This window comes from Schistocerca cancellata, chromosome 5, assembly GCF_023864275.1.
Source record: "Schistocerca cancellata isolate TAMUIC-IGC-003103 chromosome 5, iqSchCanc2.1, whole genome shotgun sequence".
NCBI lineage: Eukaryota > Metazoa > Arthropoda > Insecta > Orthoptera > Acrididae > Schistocerca > Schistocerca cancellata.
The window spans coordinates 424,314,216-424,329,531 of record NC_064630.1 but is presented as its reverse complement, the minus strand read 5'-3'; the positions used below and the strand labels follow the sequence as shown (position 1 = coordinate 424,329,531).

The 15,316-nt window shown below is 41.2% G+C and overlaps 1 long non-coding RNA gene across 1 annotated transcript in view; it reads left to right on the top strand.

Moving 5' to 3' along the window:
- LOC126188239 (uncharacterized) overlaps nt 1-15,316 on the top strand; it is a 615,611-nt gene that overhangs the window by 457,824 nt on the left and 142,471 nt on the right. Inside the window, exon 2 of the long non-coding RNA XR_007537836.1 lies at nt 13,214-13,262. This is a non-coding gene — a long non-coding RNA (uncharacterized LOC126188239). The remainder of the gene's footprint in view (nt 1-13,213; nt 13,263-15,316) is intronic.

Sequence of the window (15,316 nt, the reverse complement as noted above, 5' to 3'; positions counted from 1 at the left end):
CATGGCAAGCCGTTCCACAGGACTACATCCAGCATCTCTACGATCGTCTCCATGGGAGAATAGCAGCCTGCATTGCTGCGAAAGGTGGATATACACTGTACTAGTGCCGACATTGTGCATGCTCTGTTGCCTGTGTCTATGTGCCTGTGGTTCTGTCAGTGTGATCATGTGATGTATCTGACCCCAGGAATGTGTCAATAAAGTTTCCCCTTCCTGGGACAATGAATTCACGGTGTTCTTACTTCAATTTCCAGGAGTGTATTTCAGACGAGTTTAATAATTCTTGACTGCACGTTTAATTGCTCTCGATACCATATGACATAGTTGAGTCCTGTGGTCGGTACCTTTTCATTGACATATTGATTTCCCGTGGGCCTCACACGGAGTCGTGAGTTCGTAAAGTATGGCGGACAAAGCGTTAGTGTGACGTCATAAGTACGTTGCCGGGGCCCGCATTTCTCGCGGGCCCCTGCCGCATATGGAGCCGTGCCGCATACGGCGGCGTCGGCGTATCTGTGACAGCTTTACATGCATCCCTACTATGCGGAGAGTGAACAGCTCGGCTGCGTTCCACGATGTCAAAACACGGCGATGTCCGCGAGATAATGTCTGTCAGGAAAGCGATACCGCATGTGTGCAGCAGGGCGGCAGTGTAGATCAGACGAGATGTGCCGGCACTGACAGGCGGGACACGGCAGGCGAGTTGCTGCTCGCCGGGGAGCGGCGTCTCCTACCGGCGGCGACACGATCCTGCGTGGGACGGGGCGAGCCCTATAAATCGGCGTGCTGTGCCGGGTTAATTATTTTACGAGCGCGACGGCGGCGGCGCGCTAATCCCCCGGGGCCGTGCCTCAGTGTCGGTGTCGGCGTCAGCGCCAGCACGTTTCATTAAGCGCGGCCCGCCGCCCAGATGGATGTCTTGTTTGTGTTGGCGCGCCCGGCCGCCCAGCCGTGACGCGGGCACGTGAGCCGCTCCGCTCAAATACCTGCCACACGCGGGACGCAGCCGCAGCCGCAGGGCTCTATTCCTGGCCCGCTCCGGCGGCGAGCCGGCGCGCCGTCAATTGTCCGTCCCTCGGCAGTTACACCGCCATATTGCTGGGCAAGAGCCCCGTAAATTGTATCGTCTGTAAGCAAATTATGCTTTCACTGAAAGTCATGAGGATGAAAATGTAGCAAATAACAGCTGCTGTAACACCTCCTGCCCCCTTTCCCGTTCCTCTACTCCCATCTACTATCGTTCGATTGTGTACCACAAAGATCGATTTTAGGTTCTCTGTTGTTTCGGATATACATGAACTAACTGTGCCCCCGGTGGTAGCCACGGTAAAACAGTTAAAACAAAAAGTCCACGTTTGTATTTATTCTCATCTTCTGTTACTCCCCCCTCTGTCCATCCACCTCTTCTCTGTCCACCTCCTGCTCCCCTCACTCTTTTTGATCTCTCTCTTCCCTCTGTCCATCTCCTTCTCCCACACCTCCCTGTCTACCTCCACCTCTCCCTCTCGCTGTTCACCTTCCTCCTCTCTTTGTCCATATCCTCATCTTCCATTCTGAATCTCCTCCTCTCATCCCTCCCTGTCAGATTCCTACTCTCTCCACCCATTTCGTCTTCCGCCTCTCCCTGTCCATCTCCTCCTCCCCCTCTTTCTGTCTATTTCTTCCTCCCCCTGTCTGTATCCATTTCTTCCTTCGCCCTCTCTGTCTGTACACCTCCTCCTTCCCCTCTTTTCTCCACTTTATCACCCCCACCCCAGCAGAACGCTGGTCGTTCTTACGCCCGCAGTATTTCTTTCCAAATCTTAATTAATATGTGTACCAAATTTGGTTAAAATCGTTCCACAGGTTTAGGATCAACTTCTTACCTGCGGCTTTACCCTTGTACGCACATCTCTAACATATCTCATATGTACAAGAGGCGTTCAGTAAGTTATGCAACACTTTTTCCTATAAAGCAGGCTGGTTTAATTGAGGAGTTCAATACTCCATATTGTTCCCCATGCTTTTGAGTACAGAATCCTATCTTTCAATATAATCTCCACTCAACGCAACGGACTTACACCACCTTACTGGGAAAGCCTGTATGCCCTAAGATGTGACTCCCTAGTCGACGTCCGAGGCAACGTTTTCCTGCACTAGTAACCTCCCCATCATCCATCTACTTCTACCAGCGGAGTGCGTCCTTCATTGGACCAAACAGATGGAAGTAGGAAGGTGTGACAACTTGGCTCTAGGATGGATGAGAAAGAACAGTCCAGAGATGTTCTGTGAGCGCTACCGATAGAAGCGTTCAGTTGTGCAGCGAGGCCTTTAATCGTGATTCGTGGATCATCTCCAATGAGAATGTTCGCACGTTCCATCCCTGCCAGTTTCACAGCTCTGCGCAGCTAGTCGACACGCGAGAGATCGAACTGGTCTGCGCGGTCTTGTTGCGATGATGACAGACGCCTAGCTCAACGACTCAACATGCTTCTGTTCACTGTCAGATCTCCGTACACATTCTGCAAGCGCCCATCAGTATCTGCGACGGTCTGGTTGTCCTCCAAAAGAAACTCAATGACAGCTCTCTGCTTGGAACACATCTTCGTTAGAGACGCTATTTGGAAAGCTAGATATAGCGCTGTCGCCTGTCAGATATTCATGAAACTATAGGGGCTGAAGCGTGAATAATCGATGATGTCTCACAACAAATTCCGCATTGTTTGAGCCGAAATTGTCCGAGGAAAAAGCCTGTGTTACATTACATATTGAACGCCCCTCATATTTAACATGTATTCGTACACATATTTCACCTCTGTCTCTAGCGAATCTTACCCTGTAGTTTCATTGTCACGTAGCTCAACGTTTATGACGTCGCATCTCCTGAAATATGTGTCATACAGTGACATAATTTTGCAGGCACATCCAGTGGTACACGTGGTTACTCTCCCCCAAATGTGTTGTGAATAGAGTTAGTAGTAAAGAAGTAATAAATTAAAATGTCATGCGTGATGCGGCACTTTCTCACGCATCTCAGTATTTGATGTCGTATCTCCTAAACTACGTGTCGTACAACGATAGATTTTTGTGGGTATATTCTGCAACATATGTGTTTACTGTCTATGAAATGTATTGCGAACAGAATTAGTAGCAAAGAGGTAAGAAATTTAAACGTCGTGCATGATGCGGCAGTTTTTCAGTATAATTTTGCTGGTAGATTCAGTGGCGTATGTGAATCCTGTCTGTAAAATGTATCATTAATACAGTTAACAGTAAAGATGTAATAAATTAGAACTTTATGCTTCATGTGGCAGTTTTACTGCACGAACAGTGAAAATGTAGTGAGCGATAAACTTTTTTCCTTTCATCATTTTATGGGGATTACGAGCGAGAACAAATTTCGTAAAGGTTCGAGATTACGTGTGAAGTTTGTTTCAAGTCAGTAAGTGCTCTCATTCTAAAATACGGGATGAATAAAATATGAGTATTCGCGCGAGTCCTAATTTCTTCCATATCCGTCCAACGGTTTCAGTGTGAAATGAGATTTAGAAGATGCAAAGTTTGATCTTTTTTCAGATGATGCAACTATTGGAATAAAAGCTGTAGGAATGCAGTGGCAATTTTGGGATAAAATCTGTAACAGCGTATGCTTCTTTTCTTTGCATACGTTCTAAATCCTGGATTACATACATTCAGGAGCAAGTCTACGATAACGACGGCAGCGGCGGTGGACGCAGGATTTGATCAATAACAGACGGTATTTTTTATTATTTATTTATATACTAGTAAATTGTTTACGGACATAACAAATAAATGGCAGAAGTTGCTTCGAATATATGTTAGGTGACAAAAGGTGCTCCTGTTATAGTATACGCTCCGAACGTTTTTGAAGGAAAAAAAAAAAAACAATAATCATTTCTTGGCCTTTTTGTGTTGCCTGCATTCAGGAGCACACGCATGGACCAATCAATGGCGGAGGGTCCTCGTTAACAAAGTTTCGTGGCGGAGGCTGCTTCTTATCACTGTTGTGTGATGGAGACTGCCTCATACCAATGTTGCATGGTAGGGGGCGCTACATAGTGCATACCTATCAATGGTGGTCGCGGTATACATTGCCAAGTTTGGTGAAGAAATTCTCTAATGATTCTTGGCCTTTGAGTAGCCTACGTGCAGGAGCAAACGCATGACGTCAACAATGGTGGAGGTGTTTCTTACATGGTGGCGGCTGCTTCATACCAATGTTGTGAGATGGAGGATGCTTCATACCAATGAGTGTAGTCCAGCTAAAATATAGCAGACTCCTATGGCCAAGGCACAGCTTACGTAACGATCCGAAGCCTGCTTCTTTGCCAGATTTGCTCTCATCATTATAGCTACTGTGAGCAGTATGTACCTAAACATATAGATGTTAACCTTGCAGCATCACTATCAGAAGATAGCTTTCTCTCGCATTTTAACGTTTTGTGAGGAAAAATTATCTTACAACCGTTCCCACAGCAAAAATCAGCAACTAATTTATGTTTTGTCTTATTTGAAAGTATAAGCAGTGGGAATCTAGATAAGCGGGATACGATCTACAATATGATAAGCACTTGACAACATTCTTCGAGTCTCAGCTACAGACAATGAATAGGTGACTCATATCATAGAATACCTCTCAAGTCTTAGTGACATGCACTGTTGTTGCGTGACAGGTTAAGATAAAATATACTCTTTGCGGGAAACCCACAACCGTTACCATAATTTTTCATGATGAATAAATCCGCTCCAGTGTGCTAGACCTTTTACATGACCGGTACGACTTTCTCGTAAGAAATCAAGATATAACCTGATGTTCACGTTACTCCCTTTAATTTTATTTAATTTTATGAAAAATCCCTCTTAGTTTTCCTTGTTTTTTTGTAGCGTCTGAAGATAGGATTTACATCCTGAAACCCCCGGTCGTATGTTCAATTTTATCAAAATAACGGATTTGTCAAATACAACTGGAGCGGATTTATTCACCATGAAAAAGGTTAAGGTATGCTTGACGCCTGAAACGCAATTGTGTTCTCATGTTATTTCCAAGTCTACAAAATGTCTGTACACCAAAAATACTTGAAAATATTAACTCTAACAGTGTAACTTACAGCTTAAGAGGTATCAAAATTATGACTCATGACTCTCAAATTACGTGGTTCAATGTCGTTTCCACGTCTGAATTGTCTATGGAATTGTTCTGTAACAGTACAAAACACATGTGGCTAAAATAATACGCTGTGCAGGCAAGGCGGTAACAGTTGACAGATCGTCTTATGCCTAAATAAGGTTATGTTTGTGGTGGTACGCAAACGAACTTTCGTCACCTGATCAAGCACCATTTTAAGTGGGAAGTAGATAATGCGCATCATTTTCAATACAACTGACGTCACTGAAAGGCTAATACAACTTCTTTATTATTTTTGAATTTAGGTTATGTTCCACTGATATACAAACGAACTTTCGAGGAAGGCTTTGACATTTACCGATCGGAACTACGGTGTCAAGGCTCTCTAAAAAACGATTACAGACTTTATCTCCTTTCTTTACCAAAATCAACTACTAGAATGTTTATCTACCAACGTCATATTTCCCGACATTTTAACACAACGAAGCATACTAAAAATGGCGCCTTTTGCTAGATATATAATGAGTTGTGTCAGTTCTACTGCATAATTTTGTAATACGCAAGCCTAGATGCGAAAAGCACCAAATACGATGTATTAGCTTTGTAAAATTATCATGGTGGGTGTTCGGTTTGCTAACGTCGGTGACAACGATGGACACGGTTCCACACAGAGCAAAGTTTAATCTCTGATCCCGAACGAACATTTTGTCTTTGCACCAAAATAAAAAAGCACTTAAAATTTTCTATATTATTTATCAAAATGCGTAAAGATTTATTAAACTACAGCAGAAAACAGACTGCGTCACTTGTAAGCTGATTTAATTTACAATGTACATTCACGTGGCGATGACAGTAACTTATGCCGTCTCACAGTGGAAACTATATAACATTTCAGTTCATACCTGTGTGTAAGAAATGAGGGCTCCACCGATTTCAACTACGCATTCTTCCTTGTTGGAAGTTATTCATGAGAAACAATCCTGATCCGGGACTATCTACATTTTACAAACAATGTGTTGCAGGAATTGACTTGCACGTGCATTTATGTTGACGGTGAAACATTACACGTTTGCAGATTGTGTGAGAATTTATGTAAAGACGTCAGCACGTTAACACCAGAAGCTGACAGCGTGTCTGCCATAACGTGATAGAAGGTGTCAGCTACTGGTCAGTAAATTAAACTATTTGTCAAGTAGCTGACATGTTGCAGAACTCAAATAGTATTAACAATCCTGCTGGAGGAACATCCGCAACTGAGAACTGTAGTAGAGGTTGAAGATTCTGCTTCAGTTGTAAGATTCTTTTTCGTTTTCAATACTTAAAGGACGATCGGTTTCGGCATATAGTTATTACACCTGATGATATGCATGTAAGAGCCCGAAACCGGTTGTGGTTTAAGTACTGAAAACTAAAAAGAACCAACTGAAACAGTATCTTCAACCTCTACTCAAATAGTATTCTAACACCACACGTAGATATCTCCGCACAGCCCTCCTGACGTCACACGATGCCCCCCCCCCCCCCCCCCTCACCCTTTCCACCGCTTGCTCTACCATTTTCCTTTTCCATGTTCACCTGATGGGAGAAACGAAACACTGCCAGTAAGCCTCCGTATGATCTCTAGTTTCACTGATTTGGTCGTCGCGGTCACACCTTGAGATGTATGTGAGTGGACGTTACATGCAGCATGATTCCTATTGAAATGTACACCTCCCTCTAATGAACAATGTCTCTCTTTTAGTGTTTACCATTGGATTTCGGTTATTATCTCCGTAACGCTGTCGTACTTACTAAACGAAAGCGTCACGAAACGTGTTGGTCTTCTTAGAACATTCTTCATCTCTCCCTGGTAAGGGCTTGAAGCTAACGAGAAATACTTTTTGCCGAGCAACTCATATGTAAGTTACTTATTTCTTCGATGAATTACATACTTCAGGGTTCTTCCTTTGAATCTCAGACTGACATATGCTTTCCTACATCTAGTTTTACTTGGCCGTTCCATTTTATCTCACTTCGGATGAATTTTTCTAGATATTAACGGTTGATACTATGTCGAGTGATTTATCACCAGTAATATAATCAAAGACTAATGTTTGGTTCCATATGAAGGGCACTACTTTACAGTTATTTCTGTTGAAGGTCTAGTGCCAGATCCTGAACCAGACATAATTTCTCTGCAGATCTTCTCGATTTCCGCCGCTGTTTTCTGGCGATTCATCTTTCAAGATTACATCTGCGGCTTCCACGAATAGCCTCACGAAATGTCCATTGTTATACACCAAATCATTTCAATGACTAATGGTCAAATGGCACATTTCCAGTTCTGATGCGTGTAACCAACATAGGAGCTATTACGTGGGCATCTAATAAGATGATTATCGTTAAGCCCTCGTTTCTTTTTCAATTATTAGTATCTCTGCGGAAGTTCTTGTGAGCTGAAACACCAACCTGCAGCATTATTAGGATGATCCTCAAACATTTACTTTCTCTTTCTATCTGGTTGTATGAAATGGTTTTCACGTCTGAGGATGGCAACGTCGTACCATTCCTTGTAAGATCGATCCCAGCAAAATACTGTCGTGCCTAAGCAATCTCCAACCTTAGGATTGTGTAATTTTAGAAGCGTTATCAAGCTGTCGTTCGAGTGAAATTTCAGTTGCTAATTGTGAGATAGCACAGAGAGCAAAAATATGGTATTGTAGCAGTTTCTAAATCCGAAAATTGTTTTCCGCACAGTAGTATATTCCAAGACAAAAAAAGAAAAACACGAAGAAGACGACGCCCCACGAACGAGTCCCCACAAACGAGTTATTGGAAGATACGATGTACATTTACAGACAAACAAATGATTACGATTTCAAAAAAAATTCGATGATTAATTCAAAATAAAGAACTTCACAAATTGAGCAAGTCAATAACTCGTTGGCCCACCACTGGTCCTTATGCAAACACTTATTCAGCTTGGCATTGATTGACAAAGTTGATGGATGTCCTCATGAGGGATATAGTGCCATATTCTGTCCAATTGTCGCGTTAGATCATCAAAATCCCGATCTGGTTGGAGGGCACTTCCCATAACGCTGCAAACGTTCTCAATTGGAGGGGGGGTGGGGAGATCCGAGGACATTCCTGGCCAAGATAGGGTTTGGCAAACTCGAATACAAGCAGTAGGAACTCTAGCCGAGTGCGGGCGGGCATTATCTTTCCGCCTTACGGCCCGATAACCAGGAGTGATGGTCTGGAAAGCCATTTCTTCTAATAGCAGGGCGCACCTTTACAGCACAGCGGTCATTGACGATATTTTACGCTCCGTTTTGTTGCTCTTCATAGCAAACCATCTTGGGATTACGTTTCAGCAAGATACTACCTGCCCGCACACAGCGAGAGTTTGTACTACTTGTCTTCGTCCTTGCCAAATCCTACCTCGACCAGCAAGGTCGCCGTATCTGTTCCCAGTTGAGAACGTTTGGAGCATTATGGGCAGAGTCCTCCAACTACGTCGAGACTTTGACAATCCAATGTGCCTGTTGCAGACAATTTGGCACGATATCTCTCAGGGCGACATTCAGCAATTCTATCAATTAATGACAAGCCGAATAACTGCTTGCGTAAGGACCAGCTGTGAACCACTGCTTTATTGACTTGCTCAATTTGTGAAACTCCCTCAGAATACATTTTAGAGAAGCAACACAAAAGGCAATATATCAGGAAAGAAAGAAGTCTGCAAATGGTAGGAAATGGAACTAGGAAGAAAAGGAACGACGCTCAGAATGAAAAAGGAAGTATCGAAGCACCGAAAATTAAACACAAAGAACCAAAACAAAATCTGAATGATAGTGCAACGGGTTGCCTTTACGCAACTATTTCTCCAGAATAAATTTGTTATTTCTACGAAAATATTGCATTATTCGACATCGCCTGCAAATTTTTACAACATCACTGCATCTGTAAATCATTGTTACTTTATTTCAATGAGCAACGGAGCGATTCATTAGGATACCTGAAAAGCGGTGACGGTAAATTGTTATAAAAAATATGCCACTTACATTGTCTTATCTCCTTTAATTTATAACACATCATAATGTACGAATTTAATCCAGTATGTATAATGATTTGTAATGTACGAAAAATAATATTTTCAGCAGCTGTAGCAGAGGATTTAGGTGTGTCAGACGGAGTATATACAACAAAGAGTGGTGGAGAGGAGAGGCAGTGATTGACCAAATTTGCCTAGTGATACAGCTCGATAGTGAGAAAAATTATGTGTCCGACTCGCAGGAAAAAGTTTAAAAGGTGTCCAAAATAAAGTTAAACATCAGAGAAGAGAATTACATTTCCGACCAATGGGATGAAGAATATTTCAGTCGAAATTCTTAAGAAGTGGTGTATGACAATCTGCACCAGGCTCATGTAATTATAATGGTCTACGCTGATAAATCTGAAGCGGAAAAACTCTTTAAGCTGTTCTTGGAAACATTAAAACCGTGCGGATGGGTTTTCACCGAGTAATTAGCGATCCGTTTTATTTTAGGAAATAAATTAGATGTGCTGTCTCTTAGTGAAGGCGGACGAACTTTCCAGAAAATATTTTTGATAAGTTTACCTAAATTACAATTCCATCACTAAGAGCGAGTACTTTAACACCACCAATGAGCTGACGTAATTTATTACTAAATTTGAAATAGCATAAATGAGGACTACCAGCAGCTATGAGAGAAGTTATAGTTGCTACTTAAACAAATAACACTGAAATAGGAGAACATCTTTGGCCATTTAAAACTCGGTACACAGATTTTTATTTCCCCAGGAAGCAACTTTCATGCACTGGAGAGAGTTTTGAACGACTTAATTTTCAACTGCCATTAATGAAAATCCAAGTGCTTCGGGTGCAAAGGCAGCGCTTTAAAAATTATCTTGCGCGGTTACTTGATCATTAGTGAACTAGCGATACTGTAGATTTACTTGACTTCTTCTAGGTGAGCTGCGTAGCGTACAAGACTGTTAGTTTAAAACAATACTTCATTAAGCACTGCTAGGTAAATTCAGCCTTCGCTCACTGCCACCTGCTCATTGCCACCTGCATTTACAAACATGACAACACATCAGAAATAAATGGAAGTCAAAATACAAAACGTTCTACAACTGTACTGGATATAACGTTTTCTCAAAAACAGTGTGGTTACTTACAACAGATGTGGATACATCATTCTCGTAAGTGGTAAAACACGGAAGTCGCATACCATGCATAATTTTGCATATCATCGTTATCAATGTGCACGACCTAAAATACAAAATGCAGGGAGTAAAAGTAGGGGCAAGAGCGACAGTAATAATAGAGAGTGGAAAAACACACATAACTACGAACAACAGAGAGACAAATCTAGCCACAGGAACCCACAAATCACGTACACACAGCTGTTTGCAGTTTGCCACATGTGTAGTTTTTTTTTTAACCGGTTATGTATGTGAACCTGATTTATTTGTTTGGCTGTGACCATAAAAGTTCAAATTCGAAAGAAGGGTCGTAAATGAAACACAGCACTTAGTTGAAAGCATGCTTTTTATGAACACAAACGTCAACAGCCGAAACAGAAGTGAACTACTGGTCAGAGAGTGCAGTTATTTATACAGACATCGAAAATTCCAGAATTTACAAACGTTGCATACATGAGAAATACCTAAACCCTTTCAGGAATGATAAATACAAAATAACAACTGCGTGTGGTCGAGTTTGAACCAGGGCTACGCACTCTGCATTGCCCACAATTCGTGGCAATATTAATGAGATACGCTACTATATCTTACGTATACTTATAAATGTACGACGAAATATGTACTATGGAATTGTATGCGACAATAACCCAAAATCTCTGACTGTACACACTTTGAAAGGCAATTCCAAATTTTCCCGCGCGCACTTGCACACAAATGTTGCAACTACAATCTGTTGTCTGTGTGAATAATTTGTGGATAGCTATTCAGAGGTTTTTATTCCGATGTCCATGGCGATTTTTTTAAAGTTTAATATTACTGTTTTTTTTCGCACATACTATTACCCGATGCATATTACTCGTATATATTAAGTCACGTACACTGACAATAATCCTATTGACAACTGTGCATGGCATCCGCATGTGTTTTATTTAATTACGAGGAATTTTCTTTTAAGGAAAACTACATCTTTTGTAATTGTAAAACGTTTTACATTTTAACTTGCATTTAATTCTGCTGTGCTATTACGTTTGTAAATGTCCTTGAGAATGAGAATCTCTCGAAACTAGCTAGAAGTGATTCACACAGGTATACTTTAAAATAACATTCTGGTGGAAACATTCTTCAAATACATTTATTCGTTATCAACGTGATGCTCGGCAGCAAAAACACAATAACCACAAGTAAACATATGTAATTGGCTTAATTACATCTAAATAATATAATTCTATGGTAGCGATGTACGAATTGTAATGACGGTAGATAATAGGTGTATGTTGATGGTCACAAATGAAAGTAAACAAAAGTACAACTTCAACTGTAAGTTTTGAACTCTTTATTAGGCTACTGGTTTCGACATTACATTACAGTGCACAAACAACAAAATAATCATGTGTAAGACGGCTAATATGTGATGACGGCCGGCTGTGTGGCCGAGCGGTTCTAGGCGCTTCAGTCCGGAAACGCGCGACCGCTACGGTCGCAGGTTAGAATCCTGCTCGGGCATGGATGTGTGTGATTTCCTTAGGTTAGTTAGGTTTAAGTAATTCTAAATTCTAGGGGACTGATGACCTCAGATGTCAAGTCCCATAGTGATCAGAGCCATTTGAATCATTTTGAATTATGTGATGAACAAACAATAATTTGGGACAAGTAAATATTGCCAACGGTCACATAATAGGTATATAAGAATCATATACTATAACGGGGAGGTTAAAGAAATAATTGCCAAAATTCAATCGAGCAGTACTCAAGAATGGGCTGCACTAGTGTCTCATATGCAGTCTCCTTTACAAATGGACCACACCTTCCAGAAATTCTCCCGATGAACCGTAGTCGACCATGCGTCTTACCCACTTCAAATCTTACATGCTTGTTCCATTTCATTTCGCTTTGCTGTATTACGCCTGGATATTTATGCGACCTGACTGTGTCAAGTACTACACTGCTAATGCCGTATTTGATCATTGTGGACTATCTTTCCTGTTCACTTATATTTTTCTACATTTAGAGCTAGCTGCCATTCATCACTCCAACTAGAAATTTTATCCAAACGATGTTGTATCCTCTTGAAGTCAACTCCAGGGACCACGTCTTTCCGTTCGCCACAGCATTACTAACAAACACTCACAGATTACTGTTGCCTTGTCCGTTCAGATCGTTTATGAGTCAGAAAATAAGAACGGTCCTATCACACTTACCTGGGGCATATCTGACGATACCCCTGTCTCGAGGTATCAGTATGTTGTAGGTAACACGTGACGGTCAGTAACGGTTCGGTTCAAAGACGAATAATTTGAGGCCAGGACTCAGTCCCCTCAGTTTACGAACACAGAGGTATAGATCTGGCGTCAGTTCGCAGATTGCCTCGCCACCAGACAACAGCCATTGGTTTATTCAACTTGCAGCACAGTTATCTTTCTCTCTAGCAAGTCGCAGAACTGCAGAGGTTGCAGCAGGGACATACGCCACTGAAAGTGCTATATCCTAAGTGTGTAAACATTCATAGCAGCGCTGTCAACCTGAACATACTTGCACCTGATAATCATTACTGTTTCATTTGTCAGTTGAGATCAGATATGTAAGAAGAGCAGTACTAAATTCTATCACATCTAATGGATATAATTATTTGAGAGATTTGCAGTGATGGTTATGAGCAGCTATTTTAGTACTAACGATAGTGTCACCCTTCGAAGTGGGTAATTATTAATATAAGTGTTTTAATTTTATTTTTGCCGACTTAAGACTTTCTACAAAAGTCCTGGTGCCAGCAAAGACCGCGTATATTCTATATTAGTTTTTAACGTGGAAGTATTTACAAATTAATTCCTGTACATCATGCTTTTTTTAACTAGAGGTCTTTGTTGTTTGTTACAGAATGAAACGTCATCGTCCTCATCACCATCGCTGTGGCCTGAACCCGCAGGTTAGTTGGCAGTGCCTTCTTGTTCATCTTATTTAGCCATAACATCATCTTTCTGAACAGATACACTTCCGTAGAGTACTCTGTGTTTGGCCCTCCCAGTTTCTTGATAGGCGTTCTTTTACTTATCTATTTGCTCGTGTTACCAATTTCATTCCGTATTGCGTTGCGCTCTTAACTGTGATACTTTTCGCTACCTTAAAAAATCCATTAAATCTTTTGCATTCTACTTGTATTCAAGCTCATACGTACTTCTTTTTTACTTTTAATTGCTTAACTTTTGGCACATTTATGCATGGCTCCATGATCGCTATTTTTTCTATTTTTGCCTACAACAGTTTTAATCTTTTTCCTTCTTAATCTTTCTCATTGAAATCGACCCATTCGGCTCTTTGTTTAGACCAATGACTTTAAATTACCATACCTTCTTAATCTAGCTTTAGCACAAATCAGTACGAGACTGCTTCATTTGAAGCTGGTATTATATCTCCTTTCACTACACGTTCCTTAAGCGCAATATTCACTTTCCTTATAGAACAATTATCTCCTTGTCGATCATACGCGTAGTAATGTATTTGATACACGGAACAAAAACAGTGTTCTAGAGCATGCATTTCAAAGGAATGCGTTTATCCTAAAGGCATTTGCTTATGTTACCATGAATCTGTGTTCTGCTAATAATTTCTGCTGGTGAACGTCTGTCTGTCGCTATCACACAGCCAGTATTTCGTATTTGGTACCACTGTTTCCACTTTATTTCATCTAAAGTATCTCTTTTACTGATGCTCTGATGACTAAACTGCTTACACTCCACTTATCCTGAGATAAATATGTTTGGATATAGGCCTCATGTTATTCAGTTTCTACTATACATATGTTTTACTATCACTATCTATCAGAACATCGTCTGCAGAGAAAAGAGCTATAAATTCGATATTTCTATCGTTCAACAGTGACGTATGAATGGGATACAGTGAGCTGCTTTGTTTTGTATTGAATCATCGTGAGAATAATGCGTCATGGCCAGTCTCTGACAAGGCTTTTCATTTCATTGTCTTGAAGTCGCTCTGTATTATATGACTTTAGTTACTGAAAAGGGAAAAAATGGCGCAAAACTAGTATTAGACAGTCCATCGACGATCACTTCAAAATCTCTGAGTGGATATGGAAAGGTAACAAAATAACCAGCGTCGTTTCCAAGGAACTACCCTGCCGTAAGCCGTAATCAATACAGAGAAACCACTGAGGTCCGATATCTGAGTGTCTGGACGGAAAACCGAGCACCGCTATCACAGAATGCGAGACCAGTGCCTTAACCACTGGGCCAACTCACTGGGTGTTTGTCACTAAGGGACCATAGTAACTCGGTCTGTGCACGTGCATAGGATTATTTTACGGATACTGACAAAAGAATATGTGTAAACGATGAGATACAAAAATGACATATTTTTCTTTCTCTAATTGAGTGCCAGCCATATACGAAAATCTGCTTATCCCATTGCCGCCCCAATTCCTCAGACTCCTTCATTCAGTACCGGCCACTTTTACAGTAATTCGTCCGTTTGGTGCAGATTCAAGAATAATCATAAATATATTTTTCTTAGACACGAATACCGCTTGTTATTTCCTCTTCAAATACATGTCACATACGGTGACCTGCTTTGTAACACTTCATCGACACAATCAAAACTAAAGAAGCTGCTTTCTGGTAGGGAAAAAACTGTTTTTGCGGGTTATAGAATATTTATTTATACAAATGGCAGAGTTTATGTTATACAAGGTTTGGGACTTAGTGGCAACTAATTATTCACAACCGATACAAAAGAGTTACATGTTTGCACCTGTTACTGTCCTTCAAAGTAGTCACCAGCGTTGTGTAGAACCCGTTGCCAGGGATGTGAAAGGCGTAGTATACCATTAGCAGAGCCTGTTCTGTTGATGGTGCGAATGGAATGGTCTACTGCCTGTGGAATTTCAGGAACAGTTCTGAAGCGAATGCCACGAAGTGGTTTCTTCATCTTCGGAATCAAATCAAAGTCACAGGGACTTAAGTCCGG